General features: G+C 42.0%; 1 protein-coding gene and 1 pseudogene across 2 annotated transcripts in view; one reads left to right on the top strand and one right to left on the bottom strand.

Annotated features, from left to right (window-relative positions):
• Positions 1-20,692, bottom strand: part of DISC1 (DISC1 scaffold protein) — a 397,155-nt gene that overhangs the window by 149,757 nt on the left and 226,706 nt on the right. The gene's annotated exons all lie outside the window — the stretch shown is intronic.
• On the top strand, positions 7,339-7,812 carry LOC114210365 (low molecular weight phosphotyrosine protein phosphatase pseudogene; annotated as a pseudogene).

Raw genomic sequence — 20,692 nt, 5'->3', positions numbered from 1 at the left:
AGGTGCCATCTTTGAGCAAGTTTTAAGGAAATTATGAACAAGCAAAATTAGTGAAATTGGAGTTTTTCCAAATTAAGTGTACACAACTTTCAGTTCTGAATAAGAACAATACATCGACAGATGAATGGATAAAGAAGCCGTGGTGAATATATACAACGGAATATTACTCAGCCATCAAAAAATGAAATCTTGCCATTTGCAACGACGATGTGGATGGACCTAGACGGTATTATGCTGAGTGAAATAAGCCAATCAGAGAAAGACAATTATCATATGCTTTCACTCATATATGGAAGTTAAGAAAAAGACAAGAGGATAATAGGAGAAAGGGAGAGAAGAATAAAATAAGATGAAATCAGAGCGGGAGACAAACTAAGACTACTAAGAGTCTCTTACAGACTCTTAACTGTAGGAAACAAACTGAGGGTTGCTGGAGGGGAGAAGGGTGGAGGGATGGGGTAATTGGTTGATGGGCATTAAGGAGGGCACTTGATGGAATGAGCACTGGGTGTTACATACAACTGATGACTCACTAAACTCTACCTCTGAAACTAATAAGATGCTGTATGTTAATTAATTGAATTTAAATTAATAAATACATACATATGTAAGAAAAATAAATAAAAATAAGAATGCATAGGTAGGCTTTTCTATGTACTAATTATCTTCGTATACTATATCTAAGTAAATTTGGAAATTAGTTTTTACCTGATAGCCAGTATGAAGACAGGCTAGCTATTTGCAAAGGGAGGGGTTCACGGCATGACTTAATACACACCATTGTAAATAATAAAATTGGAGAACAGTTTTGGCATTTGCTACCAATTGGCTCACTCAAAACTACTCCAGCCCCCACCAAATATGCTTTCCTCTGCAACAGAGAGTTAAAGCAAAGGACAATCCCCCTATCCCCTTGCCACGAAGATTCTGCCAGTGGTTGACTTCTGCCCCGTTGTCACACGCGTGTGGGACCAGGAAGTGAGGATGAGTACCCTGAGGCAGCAGTCCAGGCTCTTAGTCTAGCAGCATGGTCAGAGGTGCCTAGCGTTTCTGAAGCCGCTTGGGCATAATACTCTCTGTCCGATGCATGGCTCGGCAAGGTTCAAGCAGCAGAGGGCAGCGGCACGTTCCACTGCCCTAGCTGCATGGTGAGGTTGGACATTTCCCCTGGCTATATCACTTTTGGGTATAAAGCATCCAAATTTGGTTCTCTGGACCTCACCGTAATTTTACAGCAAACTAACATCCTCTAAGAAATCTTTCTTAATGAGCCGGAATACACTGTGTTGCCTGCATCTAAGAAAATATATCTATATTTAAAATTCCTCCACTTACATACTTGGACAAATGAAAGGAGAATGGCTCTGAATTTCACCAGAAATTACTGTACGCATAGAGAACCACTCATCTCCTTAATCTCGTTGCCTTATCCTGCAACTTCTCACCCCAAGAGACCAGCAATAACATCCACGAACAAAATAAACTCATCTGGCATGCACAATCTTTCCCATTTTTTGCAGAAGTGACTCTTTGCAAGTCTTGATGAATAAGCCATTGATTCTGTCCCTAAGAATGGAATAAAAGAATGTGGCTGTAAAGGAAGAGAACGGATCACAAAGCCGTAATTTTTACCTGGTCGTATTACCAGGTGAACTTGGGCAAGTCATTTAGCAAACTAATGCCTCCAAGGAACTCCCCTTGTCTTATTTCTGAAAGACATGCATGAAAGGTCTTCTATTACTGAAGCATGCAGGTCAATTAGAAGTATTATTTGTAGACTTCTCTCAGTTATATGACTGTACCCACTGATGCTAGACATAAGACTCGTTTCCAGCAGACCAGCAGTGGTATTTTCCCCTGAATGGCGAATGTGTGCTAGCCTGCCTGTGGACAAAGTGAATGTGAGCTAGCATTTTTAGGAAGTTCAGTGTTAGCTACTAATAACCATCCCCTGTTGTGGGGCAAGGAGGAAGAAGAAGATTAAGTCACAGTCCCTGATGAAAACAGACGTGAAAGGCAGCAGGGGCAAGAGACACTTAAATCCCAAACACAGGCTGACTATTCCAAAGAATGCATCTTAAGTTAATGCTGTAATAAATAAAATAATTTTATTTTCATTGCACAGCTTCAGAAGATTTTAACCTGGGAATAAAATCTTTATCCTGGATATACCAGAATCACTTATACATTCCTGTATAAATCATGAAAATCCAATAAGTCTAGTCTTATATATAATGTGTCTATTTGGGGAAGCAGGAGAGGAGTAGGAAGTATAAAATAACACAGAATGGGAAGTCTCTACATTTGGCCACTGTAGGCAAACCTATTTGGTACAAAAAGTACTTTTCTCTTTTATTGGAAATTACAGGAACATATGACAAACACAACAGAAAACAATAATCAAATGTTCATGCTTAGATGCTAAAAATACACCAGGGTGATTGTGATTTTTTTATCTCTAATTTCAGCACTAATGATGATGATTATTAAAATATATGTATAAAGAAATCAAACCTCAGGCTTTGATAGGGAAGAGAGCAAAGATCTAACCAAATACTTATTGCTGTAAGAGTAATTCCATCCTCAAAATTAATCAGACCATCCAGATGCAGCATTTAATTAGGTAAAACCTACAGCCATGTTGCATAACAAAAGGAAAGGCATAGATCAAGGGGTAGACAAGATCCCCACACACGGTTCGATTTTCCTAAAGTTATACGTATCACTATTGATGAGAGTCAAGGGGGTCACGCAAGAAACCTGGAAGTAGGTCAGGGTCCACAACACCTAAAAGCAGTGGTTCTCATAAATGTGGTCCCAGACCAGCAGCATCAACATCTCCTGGGAATTTCTTAGAGCCATACATCCTCGGGCCCTATACCTATGGAATCAGAAACCCTGAGGGCCCAGCAATCTGTGTCTAACAAGCCCACCAGGTGATTCTAACGCACACTATAGTTTGAGAACCACTGCCCAAGAGCTTCAAATGGGGAGCATAAGGCAAACTTCTATCCTTTTCCTGACTCCTTAGAAACTAGTCTGAAAAATCCACAGGACACAAGCAGTTTGTGGCTGAATGGTGGGGAAAATCCACACTGCTTAGCCAGTGTTAGGAGAATTTTCTGGTTATATTTGTCACCTGGTCCTTCCATCTGGTCTCGTCATTTATTGATATAGAACCATCAGCAGCTATTTCTACCTTTCCTTGTTGACTTTCAATGTCGGTTCCCAAATTACATTTACTCCAAAACTTTCCATGGTGAGGGAGTGAAGGGCCAAGTTTTTCTTCTCTTTTCCTTCCTTGCAATGGAGTTAAAGAAGATCTTTATTCGGTCAAAATATCCTTCACCCTGCCCAGCGTAGACCCCAGACCTTCCTGGCCAACGCTGCCTCGTCTTCTGGACAATCTGTCCAGCTGAATGACTGCAGGTCCCCCTCCACATGGGAAAACTAGAAAATGAAATTCTTTCTTTCTAAAATCAGTATGTAATTCATTTTTTTAGATCCTAAGGACACAGACATGTCTGTGGTTGGATTATTATGTGTGATTGTAAGCAATTTTATTACTGCCATTATTTAACATTTACTGGGGGGTCAAAGTCATGACTTTGACTTAAATTGAGTATATACAGATTCAACGCTTTCTCTGCTCGCACTTCTGTGTACATGTTATACTGCTTTAACTCACTTGATGACATCTTGCTATTTTATCTAATGTGTATGTATAAATTTCTCCATAATTCTATTTCAAGTCCCTCGAGGGCAGCAACCATACCTCCTACTTCTCATGAAGTAGAAAAGTGCTTGCAATGGGATTCAACAAATATTCACTGTATGTATTTAATCAAGTGTCCCCCCCCATCCCTTGTCCCAGGAATAAGCTGCTCAAACTCTACTTTGGTGATTTACCACTTGGAACTAAATCTTCACTGATTTGGGGGGAAAAAACAGAACACCCCTGGCTTAAGCTAACCCTAAAGGAGCAACCGACAGATAAAGCTCTATCCACTCCCAAATATGCCAAGATCGGTGTGATGTAAACACCCGATGCACCAGGGGGCCTGATTACCATACCGGGACATGGTCACCAGCTCAAAACCAGCCACGTAGCTTTGCTTTCAAGCACTGAGAGCAGCAGACTACACAATAAATGACTGCCAAATGTCACCGTCAGAAAGTTTCTCCGATGTTACAAATAGGCTGAAGGTTGTCACAGAAAGAGGAAAGGAAAGGACAATTGAGTCAGTGCTACATATATGAAAGAACTACATTGGCCTTGTTCCATAAATGATAACTGAAATACTCTCCGGGCCAGTCAATTTATCAGGGGAAAATAGAACAATCTGCCACTGTAACCCAGAGAGGAGAACAAAAAAGGAAAAAGAAGAAAAAGCTCCATTCATTTCAAAGAAAAGACACAGTGACAAAGAAACTACAGCAGGGTTGACTATTAATTCAAGACCTCTTGTGACTCTGGCAGAAGCATGTGCGAGTCAGTTCGCCATGGTCTGAATGCAGTATGCCCTCCCTCCGTTGTGAGGGCCCTGCCCCACACTCTCTGTCTGATGAAATTCCACTCATCCTTCAAGATTTACCTCCAGGGTCACCTCCCCTCTGCAGTCTGGTGAAACACTGCCCAGCAAAATGAAATCCCCTCCCCGTCCCTGCTCCCACTGCCCTCCTGGTGTCGCATTGTGATTGCGGATCCCCTACCAGTTAGTGATGCCAGCAAGGTGGGGACCACTGCTCAATCCCCTTTGTTTCACTCACAGGACCTGACAAAAGACCTGGCACCTCGAAAGTCAGTGCTCGAAAAATCTATTGAATTGTTGGACAGAATTATAGACAGTACTTCAATTCCCAGTGGTGGGAACTTTATTTGATGTGTATTACAGGTATAATATTTATTGAACAACTCAGTGCGGGACACTATGTTGGTGCTTTATATACTGTGGTCTTTAATCCCTCACATCAGTCTTACAAGGAAAGTGGTGCCCCGGAAGAGGAAACCAGGACACTGAGATCCAAACCAAGCCTGACAGCGGGCCATTGTTTGCTTCCCTGCTCCACTGCATAGTCATGCGTGCCCCAGGCCACTGACACAACCTCTGTGAGCCTCAAAGTCCTCCTCCATAAAACCGGGATGATCATGTTGTAGTGCTCTGGCCCACTTTCTACAAGGGCATCAGGAAGACCAATGAAATCCTACCATTTATTGAAGAAGGGAGAATAGTGAAGAAGATAAACTAAAATGGAAAAAACATGCATTTAACGTATTTCCTTTCCAAAAGTTTCAGAAATGGCACCTCATCAGCATCTCCTGAGGGGATAGCTCTCAGTAGAAGTTAGACCTTAGAGGTGCAGCTGCCTCTGTGAAGACACAGCTTTAAAATGGCAGACTTTTTAGACCAAATATTTAAACAGTTTATCCCTCTTGTAAAAGTCTGCTCTGGATCCCAAATTCAGGAAAAATGCATAGAATGTTAGGTCACTGCACTTGCAATGCCATACTCATGACCATTCCTTAAATGTTTCCCTTCTAACTAGACCCCAGATCACACCACACAGGTAACTGCATGAAAAGTGACAGTGGGGAGTTAGCTGTTAATAATAGACACTACTGGCAAAACTAAAGCACCATAGGAAGTGGGAGTAGGGTGGTAGAAAAGCTGCTGTGACCCAATACCAGCCAATACCAGTGGTCACATGATACCACTTTGGCTTGCACGATGCTAGAGAAGCCCTAGAAAACCAATAATTACTAAGTTGCCAAAATGAGCCATGAACTGTTTCATGTTTTAGGCAAGGGATGTGTATTTTAGAAAAATCACCACACTGTGGTCCGTAGACTTGGAGGCAGAGGTATATGATAAGACAAGAATGAAGGGGTAAAGAACAGCTCTCAGGCTACTGCAACAGTCCAGGCACAGGACGATGGTGCCTGGACATTTTCCCAGTCATGTCAGGACACTGGTATAATCTTGATACCAAGAGTGGAAAAGTTAGTATGAAGACACAAAACTATAGTTAATTATTTCACTTACTAATACAGATGCAAAAATGCTTTAAAAATTAGTAAAACTCCAGTAATAATTTATCCTAGGAAGGAGAACAATAATTTAATTTTAAAACCCTCATTGATTAGGGTTTATAACATATGTAGAAGTAAAAGAATAACAATAGCTATATATAAGTGGTATATATAATATATATATATATATGTAATGTGGTGTAATACTGTTTGAATTAAGACTGTTAAAGGTGCATTGTATAAACCCTAGAGCAACCAGCAAGGAAAATAAAACAAAGTGGGATAATAATAATCCAAGAGAAGAGATCAAATAGAATACTAAAAATAATACTCAATTCTAAAGTAAGACAGAGAAAAGATAAAAAGGAAAAAATTACGTATGGGAAAAATAGAAAACAACAGTATGGCAGCTGACTTATACTCAAACATATTAATACCTACACTGAATATAAGTGAATTAAATATTCCAGTCAAAGGAAATTATCAGTCCGGATAAAAAAGCAGTATCAAACTATAGTATGTTTCCAGGAAACCCACTTGAAACATAATGGCATTGATAGGTTAAAATGAATGAAAAAAAGACATATCACGCTAACACTAATCATAAGAAAGCTGAAGTAACTATATTTCTACCAGACAAAGTAGACCTCAGGAAAAAAAGAGTATTGATATAAATAAAGAGGAATATTTCATAATGATAAAGTGGGTATGTAGACAATCCTAAATGAATATGCTTCTGATAGAGCATGAACATACTTGAAGTATCAGAATACTTAAATAATGGAGCATTGAAATAAATTATTTGGTAGAATTGAGAAGAGAAACATATATCTATTAAAGAAATTGAATTTGCACTTTAAAACCTACTTTCAAGAACTCCATAGTAAAGTGGCTTTACTATTAAATATTAATAAACATTTAAGGAAGAAAAAATACCAGTTTTACACAAACTTTCAGGAGAAAGGAATACTTCTCAAATAATTTTATGAGGGCAGCATAACGTTGATATGAAATACAGAGCAATTTCTCTCATTAACACTTAGCCAAATAGTAAGTAAATCAAATCCAGCAATTTGTAAAAAGTATAATATTTCATGATCAACTATGGTTTATGCAGGAAAAAAACTGTTACTTAACATTTGAAAATCATCGGTGTAGCTAACTACATTAACACGATAAAGGAAGAAAATAGATCAAATGGACTTCATCAAAATTAGAAACTTTAACTCATCAAAAGACACCATTATGAAAATGAGCAGGAGAAATTTTCTGATGCAGGCAGCAGCTGCCTCGGCGTGCATGGGAAGATGGCCAAACAGGTGCCCACATCAGTGCTGTGGTTGTGTCTGGGTAACATCTGTCAATCACTCATTGCAGAAGCAATTTTCAGAAAACTTGTAACTGATCAAAATGTTTTCGATAATTGAAGGGTAGACAGTGCCGCAACAGCCATGCATGAAATAGAAAACCCGCCTGATTATCAAAGGCACAATTGCATGAAGAAGCATGGTACTCCCGTGAATCACATTGTCCAGGCAGGTTACCAAGAAGACTTTGCCACATTTGATTATATACTATGTATGGATGAAAGCAATATGAGAGATTTGAATAGAAAAAGGAAGCAAGTTAAAAATGGCAAAGCTAAAACTGAACCCCTTGGGAGCTATTATCCATGAAAGCGACATATCGCTGAAGATCCCTATTACGGGAGACTCCAACTCAAGACTATCTACCAGCAGTGTGAAAGGTGCTGTAGAGTGTTCTTGGAGAAGGTGTGCTGACACTGCATCCATTCCTTGATGCAGCCAATGGGGCTAATCCCCACAGCCTCTGCATCTCTCAGTCGATGTGTCAAAGTGCGAGAACATTCCATAGCTCAAGCCCACAGCTGTTTCTTCAGTTGACTTGCTCTTTCTTATCTTAAAAAATAATTAAAGAGGAAACTCAGTAGCTGTGTTCAGCAGAAGAATAAATAAAAATTTTTGATCGAGACAGTTGATGGGGTATATAAAGTCTTCTCAGACTAGGTGAACCTCCCACTTTGCTCCAGTCACAAAAAATGTGGAACAAACAAAATAGAACATGATGAAATGAGCATTACTTTAAGACCCAGATCAACATCTGAGCCCACTGAGGCTTATAAGTCTTCTGCTCTACCTCTTCCCTAAGACTGTGGACAACTTGATAAGGATGAATGCCCCATTCCCCTGCACTACCTCCTTATACCAGGGCCTTTTACCATCCATGGGAGCTCACAACCTAGATGAAAAGTGTTCACTCATACATATTCATAGTGCACACTTGCATATTTAAAAGACAGAAAAAAGAAAAAGATTTGCGGAATTAATCTTAGCACCTTTAATACCCCCTAGTTTTTGTTTAGTTTAGTTTATAAGGAAGTGGGCTTATTTGCTCCCGTTTGAACCACTTTGCCCCTGGAAATTTAATCATATCCAGAAAAGACACTTGTATGCTGGTTTATCTCATGGTCAGTTTGCAAGACATGTCTGCTTTTTTATGCATACATAACCCAAATGTCAAAAATAAATTAGCTTAGGAGGGAAAAATAATTAAAAAGTTAGCAAAAGTTCTTTTATGTTGGAATACTTATTGATATGTTAATAACTCATCAGTGCTTAATTTATAGGCACATGTAGGTCATTTCTATTTACTGTGAGTTAATTAATCTAAAATTCATGTGGATACATGTCAGAAAAGATTGTTTTCAAAATAAACTGGAGAAATTATAAAAATACAAATTTTTCAAAAAAAAGAAATGAACAGGAAAGTCCTGTGAGTAGGAGAAAATATAGTAGGTGTAATAATATATACCTGACAAAAGACTTGATTCTAAAATATTTAAAAGCTCCCCTACAACTTAATAGTTAAAAAAATAATCCAACAACAACAACAAAAAACCATCAGCAAAAGATTTGAACGGGAACTTCACAAAGGAAAAATATATAAATGGTTAATAAACACATGAAAAAGTACTTAAGCATTAGTCACCCATACATAGCCACTGGAATGGCTAAAATAAAAAGGACAGACAACGTCTAAACTTTTTTTTAAATTTTTTATTGTTATGTTAATCACCATACATTACATCATTAGTTTTTGATGCAGTGTTCCATGATTCATTGTTTGTGCATAACACCCAGTGCTCCAGGCAGAACGTGCCCTCCTCAATACCCATCACCAGGCTAACCCATCCCCCCACCCCCTCCCCTCTAGAACCCTCAGTTTGTTTTTCAGAGTCCATCGTCTCTCATGGTTCGTTTCCCCCTCCGACTTACTCCCCTTCATTCTTCCCCTCCTGCTATCTTCTTCTTTTTCTTTTTTCTTAACATATGTTGCATTATTTGTTTCAGAAGTACAGATCTGTGATTCAACAGTCCTGCACAATTCACAGTGCTCACCATAGCACATACCCTCCCCAATGTCTATCACCCAGCCACCCCGTCCCTCCCACCCCACCCCCACTCCAGCAACCCTCAGTTTGTTTCCTGCGATTAAGAATTCCTCCTATCAGTGAGGTCATGTGATACATGTCTTTCTCTGATTGACTTATTTCACTCAGCATAACACCCTCCAGTTCCATCCACATCTTTGCAAATGGCAAGATCTCATTCCTTTTGCTGGCTGCATAATATTATCATTGTGTATATATATACCATCTCTTCTTTATCCATTCATCTGTCGATGGACATCTTGGCTCTTTCCACAGTTTGGCTATTGTGGACACTGCTGCTATAAACATCGGGGTGCACGTACCCCTTCGGATCCCTACATTTGTATCTTTGTGGTAAATACCCAGTAGTGCAATTGCTGGGTCGTAGGGTAGCTCTATTTTCAACTGTTTGAGGAACCTCCATACTGTTTTCCAGAGGGGTTGCACCAGCTTGCATTCCCACCAACAGTGTAGGAGGGTTCCCCTTTCTCCACATCCCCGCCAACATCTTTCGTTTCCTGACTTATTTTTAGCCATTCTGACTGGTTGTGAGGTGGTATCTCATTGAGGTTTTGATTAGGATTTCCCTGATGCCCAGCGATGTTCAGCACTTCTTCATGTGTCTGTTGGCCATTTGGATGTCTTCTTTGGAAAAATGTCTGTTCATGTCGTCTGCCCATTTCTTGATTGGATTCTTTGTTCTTTGGGTGTGGAGTTTGATAAGTTCTTTATAGATTTTGGATACTAGCCCTTTATCTGATAGGTCATTTGCAAATATTGTCTCCCATTCTGTCGGTTGTCTTTTGGTTTTGTGGACTGTTTCTTTTGCTGTGCAAAAGCTTTTTATCTTGATGAAATCCCAAGAGTTCATTTTTGCCCTGGCTTCCCTTGCCTTTGGCGATGTTTCTAGGAAGAAATTGCTGCAGCTGAGGTCGAAGAGGTTGCTGCCTGTGTTCTCCTTTAGGATTTTGATGGACTCCTGTCTCACGTTTAGGTCTTTCAACCATTTTGAGTCTATCTGTGTGTGGTGTAAGGAAATGGTCCAGTTTCATTCTTCTGCATGTGGCTGTCCAATTTTCCCAACACCATTTGTTGAAGAGTAATCTTGATAATGATATAAAACAATTAGGATTCTCCAACAGTGTTGGTAGAAGTATAAAGTGGTACAATTTTGGAAGTTTCTCATAAAGTTAAACGTATGCCTAAACTACAAGCTAGTAATTACACTTTCAGATATGAACCCAAGTAAAATGAAAACAGAGAAAGACTTACGACACAAATGTTCATAGAAGCTTAAGTCATATTAGTCAAAAACTAGAAACAACCCCAATGTCCATTAACAGGAAAATGAATAAACAAATTATAGTACATTTATATATAATGAAATACAACTCAGTAATAAAAAAGAAATAAACTGCTGATACCCACAACAATATGGATGAACCTCAACAACATGCTGAATAGAAGGTGACAGAAAAGAATGTCTACAGTATAATTCCTTTTTTCTAGAGATTCTAGACTAGGTAATATTTACCTATACTGATAGAAATCAGACTGATACTTGTCTGGCCAAGGAATCGGGGAGTGGGGGTGGGGAGTTAACTGCAAAGGACACTCTGGATGGAGGAGACTCTATAGCTTTACAGGGTGTAAATTACATGGATATATACATGTGTCAAAACTCAACAAACTGTACACTTCATATTTGTGCATTTCACCGTGTGTAGATTATATGGTACTATAAAACAGAATTTTAATTATGACTTTAATTTACCATTTCAATGTGTTAAATGAAATATATAAATATATATATAGCTATATGTACATATATACAATTAAAAAATAGTTTTAATCTAATAACGTATCTGTCAAAATTACAAAATCACACATAACAGTCTAACCTTAGAATTTTACATTTTAATATCAGATAAAACCCAAGGACATCAGGTATCAGTGCATCTATGCAAAATAAGACAAGTGGGGGAAGCAATGAAAAGAGTAAGGAATAGAAAGAAGAGAACAAGACACCATTATCTACAAAGGACATGATTCCTTTATAGAAAATCAAAGAGAAGCTATAAAAAATTAAGACAAGTCTAGCAAAGTTGCTGGAAACAAGATCATATAAAACACAATGTAAGGCAACAAAAACTGGGAGCGGGTTTGTTTTCTGTTTTTGGTTTTGGGGGTTTGGGGGTTTTTTTAGTTAGCATTTGTAATAGAAAAAAGAATCTGAGGATATCACAGGATAAATTTAACAACAACAACAAAACTGTATAAATAATGAACACCCTACAAATGTAGTCATATGAAGTGGTTCATGAAGGGGAAGGTCAATAATATAAATTTGGCCTTCCTCTCAAATACTTTATATATAAATTCAATGCAATCCAGTTAAAAAAAATCTGACAAGATGATCCTAAAGGACCATGAACAGCCATGACAACTTGGAAGACAAAGGATGATTAGTCCTACATGGGGGCTGAAGGAGTGGGGGGAGGGGGGGAGGGGGTTAAGTCCGACCACATATCAAAATGTGCTATAAACCAGAAAGCCAGAGCAATTAAACAGTGTGGCATTAGTGCAGAGGACAAACAGATCAATGGAATAGTATAACGACCTAAAAGAAGATACATGCACACACACACACGCATGCACACTCCCACACTCGCACACACACACATACACACTCACACTCACACACACAAGTGGCACACAGATCAATAGATATCATGATGCCATCAGGTATTCATACGTAAAAGACAAAATTAGGACCCTACTTCATGCCAAACACAACAATAAATCCCAGATGGAAATTTAAAAAAATGTATTTTTGAAAAAAATAAAGGTATAGAACAAAACTTTAAAACTCAGAAGAAAATATAGAAGATATTTATATGATATGGAGTAGGAAAGAATGTATTCAACAAAAAATAGAAAGAATGAACAATAAAGGAAAAGATAAAGTCATCTAGTTTAAAATTTAAAACTCTGTATGACAAAGACACTGAGGGGGGAAAACAGACTCTCCACAGTGTAGGATATGGGACATCAGGGTATTTGTAATTTTTTTAATTTAATTAAAAAAATTTTTTTGAAAAAATAAAACCAGAGGGTGATGTGAATCAAACGTGGTAGAATTTTAGCATCTGCGATAAGAGGGTCCCCATTATGCCTGTGCAATCTCTACTGATGAGACCAAGGTTCACGGTTCCCCACTCTTCCTCTGCGTCCTGGAGCTTCCGTGGGCGGCCCCAAGGCATGGTGTGCCTCCGGGTTCTGTGAGTCACAAAGTATCTTTACAATGGCTGTTGTGTCTTGATCTGTTGCCCTGACTCTACCTCAACTTTTCTATTAATACACTATATTTTAAGACAGTGGAAGGCGGATCTCCCCTGAGCCAGTGGACAAGGAAGCGGCAGCTGAGAGATGCCATGTGAGCATCCCCGCCCTTCAGCTTCCAGAAGGCTTCAGAGGAGCTGTCTAACAGATGGCGGGAGATGAATGCACCACACTTAATCCCTCTCTTTGTCACAGGAGGAAATGTGACATAGCTTTAGCTATTAAAAAAATTTAAAATGCTGAACATAACACCCAAAGGAAAAGAATAAAAACCGCATTCAGTATGGAGACAGAATACATTCTCAGGTGGGATTCTCAGTAAATAGATGTCTGAAATCACCGGGATGTGGTGTCGTTTTTTTAATCTTTTTTTTACTGGGGTAAAATGTGTAACATAAAATTGACCATTTTATCCATTTTTAAGTGTACAGCTCAGTGGCATTAAGTACATTCACATTGTTGTGCAACCATCACCACCATCTGTCTCCACACGTTTTATCTTCCCAAACCGAAACTCTGTACCCATTAAACACGAACTCCCTGTTCCCCCTCTCTCCAGCTCCTGGGAACCACCATTCCACTCCCGTCTCTACGAATCTGACTATTCTAGTTACCTCACAAAAATGGAATTGTACAGAGTGTCATTTTTAAGGAATTCCACATACTCCATGTTATGGGTTAAAAATAAAAAAAGGCGCAACTGATGTGCCTTCTCTCTTTGACCTTGACTCTTGCTTTGTGAAGGCGGACTGATTTGTGCCTGATGAATGCTATATAGACAATGCTGTGTTGCGTGTGCTCGGTACTGAATTTCCTAGGGACTTCACTGGAAAAGAACTTTCCATTGCTATGTTGTAGCGGTCGCTAGGCTTCTTGCTCACACAAGATCAGAGCCATCTGAGGCACAGATATCACTCCCGTGTACAGAGTTAAAATATGCATGGTTTGTATTAAAGCTCTGTGCCATAAAGAGTAACCAAATGACTTCACGGTACTACTTGAGAAATCCATGAGGGAAATCAAATTTTTAGCAAATCAAAGAGGAAAGCACTCCCTAAGCAAATTCTGGAGTCTAGGAGAAACAATTTCTCATAACAACAGTTCCAAAAACCAAAAGTACTAGAATAATAAATATGGAACAAATCACAGCCACCTTTAGCATGAGCCAATTTCAGTCTTTTGAGCACAGCCTGGATTATGGATGACAGGTGACATATTCCTCTAAAAAGTTTTAGGGAAGGTAATTTTCAGAAGGCGCTCCCGGTAACATCTTCTATTACACCCCCTACTTGCTTTACAGACTCACCCAAGGGCAAGAGATGGGAAGAAAGATGAAAGAAAGGGGACAGACGGCACAGAATGGAGCAGGCACATGGACGGTGGGAGGAACTCTAGGCAGTGCACTGGAAATCCAACGGTTTAGCTGCAGCTCTGTCATTTCCTTGTGCACTCAGCCAAGCCTTTCCCCTTGCAGGGTCTCCAGTCCCTCACCTGTAAAGCAGGGAAGGGTGCTCCTTAAGACTCCAGAGACAGGGTGGCCTTCCTGTCTAAAAGGAAAGCTCATCCTTCATGCACATACACATTGCCTAGTATTCTTTAATAAGTAGGGACTCTCGATGTTTCACCGCACTAGCGAAGATTTGAAAATGGTACCCTACCTACAAAATGTTTTGTTCTCTGGCTTAGGGTTCACATCTGTCTCTTTCTTCCCCTCCATTTGATATGTGTCTTTGCATTTATAAATAATCCCAAGTATTGCCCAGGCTTCAGCCTCAGTCTTGGTGGCATGTAGCCCACACTCCATACAAGGGCGGCCTGTCCTGCCTGCCCATGTGCCCATGCCATCCCACCTTGCACCTGAGGACGCGGAGTCTGGGAAAGGCAAAACAGCCATCACAGGCAGACCCAGAACTCAGAGCCTTTGCAGACAACTCAGGTGCTTTCCAGCAGGAGCGTGGAAGCCTCTGCTTACTGAAGTCCGCAAAATCTGCCAGCTGACAGTTCCTCCTTTTGTAGGGAGCGTAGTCAGAACACCAGAAACATGGCCCTGGGACTCTGAGAGCCAGGGTGAAGACACTTCTCACATCAAGAAATATGGGGTTGCCCAGCCTCCCCAGAGGATCCCTTGCAGGAACGCAAGGCTACAGGGCTGCAACAAGCTGGTCTTAGCTGGAATTCTGTTTTCTAAACCACAACTCATCACACAGGTTGGACCAGGGAAGAAGAAAATAATCTCTAGGCCCCTGAGTGAGCCGCCCAGGTGAGGTGCACAGCAGCTCAGTAGGGTTGGGGGACTGGGGAGAACATTCCTCTCCAGGCTCCCTGGGCCAAGGCAAGGCTGCCTCTGTGTGGACTGTTACCTCCCCAGGAGAGACAGACTTCCTGGCATCTCTCATCTCCTTCCTCCACCAGGAATCTGCCCTTCCTGCCGCCTACCTGCCTCACCTGTTCAAGCACCCATAGCTTCCCCATCCATGGCCACCTCCCCTGTGCCTGGGAGCCTGGGGCTGGCATGCCAAGAATTTGCAGGTGCTCTTCTTGACCCATAAATCCACCCCTGGGCACTCTTAGCCCTTGTCCATTGCCACAGTTTTTCTCCTTTTCTTCAAATGTGTTCTGTAACACTGACAATATACGAGGGACAAAGACTGTAAAATAAACACCAAGGACCAATCAATCATCCAGTTCATGAAAGAAAATTTTACTGAACCTGTTAAAGACCCTCAGATTACATTGTGCCCACTGCCTGCCCCAGAGGTGACGATTTTTAGGTAGTTATCACCCCCATGCACCTATTTAACCTTTCCCTTGCTATGTATGCATCCTTAAAATGCAGAACGTTGCTTTGCATGTTTTTAAATAAATAGTTGGTATTGTACTGTATGCATTCTTCTGGAATCTGCTTGTCTCACTGAGATTATGTCTATGAGATTTGTCCACATTGACACATATAGCTCTAGCCCACTCACTTTCACCACTGTATAGTACTTTATTATGTATGTAAATCACTTATTCGTGAAAGAAATACTCCAACCATAAAGCAAGGAGTGGTTCACCTTTACATGTAAAGGGTCCTCAAATTAAAATGGAACAGATAGTAGACATCAATCCCTGATTTGTTTCCCCACTCCTTCACATTGATTTGATATCCATAATTAATTTAAATGCTAAGTAAATTCAATTATGTCCATCTCTGGAGAGATTACCTACAAATAATCCCATGTATTAAATAACAGAAAGAGGTATTTGTGTTACAACACAGAGAAACCGGACTAATGGCCAGGTCACAGCTACCTGGTCCTGTAGATTTCATGGCATGACTCGCAACATACAAGTCTGAGAGAGAAGCTTGGTGAGGAGGATTACACATCCGGCTAAAAGATGCACCAGAACTCAGATATTCTGCAAAAGGAACTCTTTACATGAATGGAGCAAATCCATCTGTCAATGAATGCAATAGCCCAGTCTGGCACCTTATGTTCATCTTTCCATCATCAAATGGGAAGGAAACAGTCAACTCTAGATATCTGCTTGGTGCCAGGGAGAACATAGGTTGGCAAGTGAAGAAAAGGAGGCACTAAGAGAAATGGGGAAAATGGCAGCCATAGGAAAAGCCAATACTTTGAGGCAACGGTTGGTCCATCTGTCTTCAAGAGTTGCTTTAAGAAGGAACCAGCTGTCTGATACTGGGGGAAAGCAGAATAAGAACTTGTATTTAAAATAAAATCATATTAGAAAGCAGACAGGTCTGTTCCATTTTGCTTGTTTCCAAATCACGACCCAAATCTTCATCCTGTTTCATTGGCTTCTGGGGCTGAGCACTGGGTATTTTAGATCATTTTGCAAAATTTAGCTAAGGGGAATAAATTGCCAAAAAACTTGAGAAATCTGTATTATTTGTATTCCATAAGACACAAGTCTGGAAATATACATGCAAACTTGGACGGGCTCAACTGCCGTATTTAGCACCTGGAGGAAGAAAGAGAAAGAAAAGTACATTTCGGTCGCCTCCGTGTTTGTACTCTTTTCTTGAAAACTCAGACACGCCTTGCCTTCATGAAAGTTCTTTCCTTAACAACTAACCTCACCTGGAACATTACGCTCACACAAACTACCCAAGGATTTTGAAGGCTTACCACACAGAAATTATAAAGAGGGCGTCTTGCCAGTGTTGTTTAAGGAGTAACATCCCCGTGAGGGGATTGCTCACTGGGCGGAGGGAATAGGAGTCATTTGACTCAGAGTCTAGGTTCCTCCGATTTCACACAAGCTCCCCACAGTTCCTTCCCTTGCTCTTTCCTCCTCCTTTTGCACCGCCAGAAAGACGAGTCCTCCGAGGCTCATTTCTTTGTATACTGACATATTTGTAGACCAACCTGTTCAAGAAAGACCCAGAAAATGGTGACACAGCCCACGTACGTCATCCCAGGCCAACCACACCAGTAGCACGAGAACGCACTCCTTGAGGCTTTTGAAAGAAGGGAGCCTAGAATCATCCTGCGCCTTCAGCTGAGGCTTCACTTCCCGCCGGCTTGCTCTGGACAGGCTACATCAGGCTTGGGCTTTCAGACAAACACGTTTTCAGACAAACAAAAACTATCCCTGGAGGATTGCAGGAACGTACTCTCTCCTACTGTACTGCTTCCCTCGGTTTTCGCTCAGTAGTTCAAATGCTGAAAATATATACTGTGATTCAGCTTTTAAAACTTTTAAAACTTCTGTGGTCCTGTCATCATAACAGCACGCCAGATGTGAGGCGGCAAGAGAGAAAATCCAATTAATCCTACCCCCATGGGCAAAGCAACCTTATCAGACATTTTACTTTAGCCCCAGCAGAAGTTTTGCACGAAAGATGCCACCTGTCAGTTTTTCGTTTGTTTCAGCACAAAAATCTCTGAGGCAGCATTTTTAACTCAGAGGTAAGTTTTATTAAAAATGCCTGTTCCGGGGCGCCTGGGTGGCTCAGTTGGTTAAGCGACTGCCTTCGGCTCAGGTCATGATCCTGGAGTCCTGGGATCGAGTCCCGCATCGGGCTCCCTGCTTGGCAGGGAGTCTGCTTCTCCCTCTGACCCTCTTCCCTCTCGTGCTCTCTATCTCAAATAAATAAATAAAATCTTTAAAAAAAAAAAAATGCCTGTTCCGGCCAGTTGGCGTCAACCCGTTGGTTTGCTAACTAGGCATCAAGTGAAGAACTTGCAATTCTCTGTTTCATGGAGATGAGAGCTGCAAACTATTTATACCAACTTCTAAAGCTGGTCTGCCGTGGGCCAGGCGAACCAGGGAAGGCAGGGAATTCTGGAGGAGAGTGAGGGGAGCCTCCCCTTCCTTTCCCCCTCAAGTCACAAATTTCGGTCTTCAACGCACTCTTTCCCCCACCCTGGACCGGTTCCTTCCGCAAAACTGGACCACGCAAAGCCACAGCCCAGAATGACATCCTGGCTTTCCTGTTGCCGTATTTGTTACATTAGCAAAACGTATGCTATCGAACACCAACAACATACGTGTCAGACACAAAACGCCCCAGAAAAGACTCAGGTTCTCCACATTGGGAGGGTATTTGCACAGAGCAGGAACATCAGACCTGGAGAACCCATCGACCCAGACCTTAAGTTCCTCGGTGGGTGGCCGGGATAGTGGGTGTGGAACGAAGCCTCCCCACCCCAGAGGAGAGCATATTCTTCACCCATCAAAACTTGGATATTGAATCCAGAACTGCCCTTCCCCTGCCACCCCCTCGGACAAGGGACCCTCAGAAGTGTACACATTAGTAGGTCGCCTGGTGTTGTCATTAATTTGCTGACCCTCAGCCTCTGGCATTCCTGAAGCTGTTTTAGGACAGGAGGGCTGGGCTGGTATCACTGACAATTCCAGTCCCAAGCCTCGGACGGCCCTGGTACTGACCAGGTGGATCTTCGTGGCAGAGCACTAGATCCAGAGTCGTTAATCGAGGGCCCAAGCTCTAGCTCTCCATCCAGTGTTTTTTAACACACGTGAAACTCAGTTTCCTTTCCTTGCAGGGCAGGTGTTAACAGTGAGCCCCTCCTATGCTGAAGACACTTAAGGGTTTTGACTGAACACTTTGAAAGCAAGTTTCCACAAACACCCGATGCCCTCTTGTTTGGGCTCATGCTTCCTCTGTAGGAAGAGCCTCCCACCTTCTAGTGCTCTCAGGGGAAGACTGTGGAATTCTGGAATTCACAAGCAAAGTCCCCACACCTGCACTTGTCACAGTTCATGGGAACTGGCACTTTTCCTCTATCTTCCCCCTCCAACAGGGGCACCGTCGCCGAGTGGAAGGCTGGGCAGCGGGAGTCACGCTGGAACCCTTTCTGACCCTCGCCACTCCCAGTAATCCATCACAGAGCCTGCCCATCCTCCTTCCCTGGCATCTGCTGACTGTGTCCACACTTGCCTCTCCCCGCCCTACCTAAGGCTTACGTCCTGAGGGGGCACCCTGCCCGCACCCTTGGCTGCTCTACCCTGCACACAGCGGTCGAGTGCTCTAAGCCGAGGATGTGACCGCCCCTTCACCCCCACCTGCTGAAATTAGTAGTAGCTCTTCACAGCCTTCAGCAGAAAATTCAAGTTCCTTAGCTTGGCACACAGACTCCTCTTTTGGGACCTGGCACCTGCCCCCTGCATGCCTCCTCTTTGACCCACCCCATATCCACTCACACCGAGCTTACTATGGACCCTGTGTCATGGCCCATGCTGTTCCCCACACCAGGCCAACCCTTTCCCACCTGGCTGTCTGGCTACCACTTACCTATAAGGATGTGAGCTTCCCAAGGGGCAGAGGATGGAGTGGGAATGTTGGGGGGGGGGGGTTGTTCACTGTTCTATTTCCTGAACCTAGTACCGTTTCTGGTACCTATGAGCAGAAACCTAATGAACCCTTGAAAGAATGAATGAGTGGTTTTATTCAAGACTCAGAGAAAGCATCCTTTTCTTGGGGGAGCATTTTGTGGTTCCTCTTCTTAATCTCAACAACCAAGTGTGTAATCCTTCACCTGAGTGTCTCTTTCTGCCACATGATCCTGCAATACCTGCCCTGTAACATCTGCTGCTCAGTACTGACTGCTCAGCTGCCTGTGTGTGAGCAGCACTATGTCCCAGGCCTCGTGAGAGAAGCACTGGCTTATGTTTGCTCTTGGGTTCTCTCCCTGTCTCTCCCTCTCCCTCTCCTCCCACTCTGCCTCTTACCTGGTTCTCTCTTCTCCTGCATATCTGATCCGAGCAACCAGATACCAGGCCCTACACCCTGGGTGTTAGCATCTCGGTAGGCCCATCACTGGGCTCAGTGACAAATACATAATAGGCTACCCTTCCATTTTAGACCATTCCACATCCACACTTAGAGAAGGACTCGCTTTTCCTGGCTAATCCACAGGCCCAATGTTACCAAGGACATGGTCAAATACACCCCACCCATTCAGTTCCATGGTGCAGCTCTGATGGGGGACAGTGACTGTGCCTTTCTCATCCAGAAACGTAAAACCACGTCATTGTGTAGACAACAAATGACGCACATATTACAACACACAGGAACTACAGTGAGATAAGACGTGGCCGACTACATTTCCTATTCAAGGTGTTTATTTGAGTGATGTCTGAAGGGTTTGTGTGAGGAGAGAGAGACAGACTCACTGATGAGGGCAATGGGAAACAGACCAGGAAAATCAAACACATTTTCTCTGCAAGATCCAAATCCAATTCCGGTCGAGTCTCTCTCTCTTCATTTCATGAAACAATACAACAGGACTGGGGGACTTCTGGAGATCACTCAGTTTGAGAGGATGGGACCACCACCTTGTCCTTCTTTATCTCGTCCTCTCTCAGGGCTTGGGGAGTATTTAGAGATTGTCTCT

The sequence above is a fragment of the Eumetopias jubatus genome, unplaced genomic scaffold (genome assembly GCF_037043125.1).
Source record: "Eumetopias jubatus isolate StellerSeaLion01/CBP00866 unplaced genomic scaffold, mEumJub1_p1.0 scaffold_17, whole genome shotgun sequence".
Lineage (NCBI taxonomy): Eukaryota > Metazoa > Chordata > Mammalia > Carnivora > Otariidae > Eumetopias > Eumetopias jubatus.
Note: the sequence above shows the minus strand (reverse complement) of the source record. Positions and strands in the feature narration are given on the sequence as shown.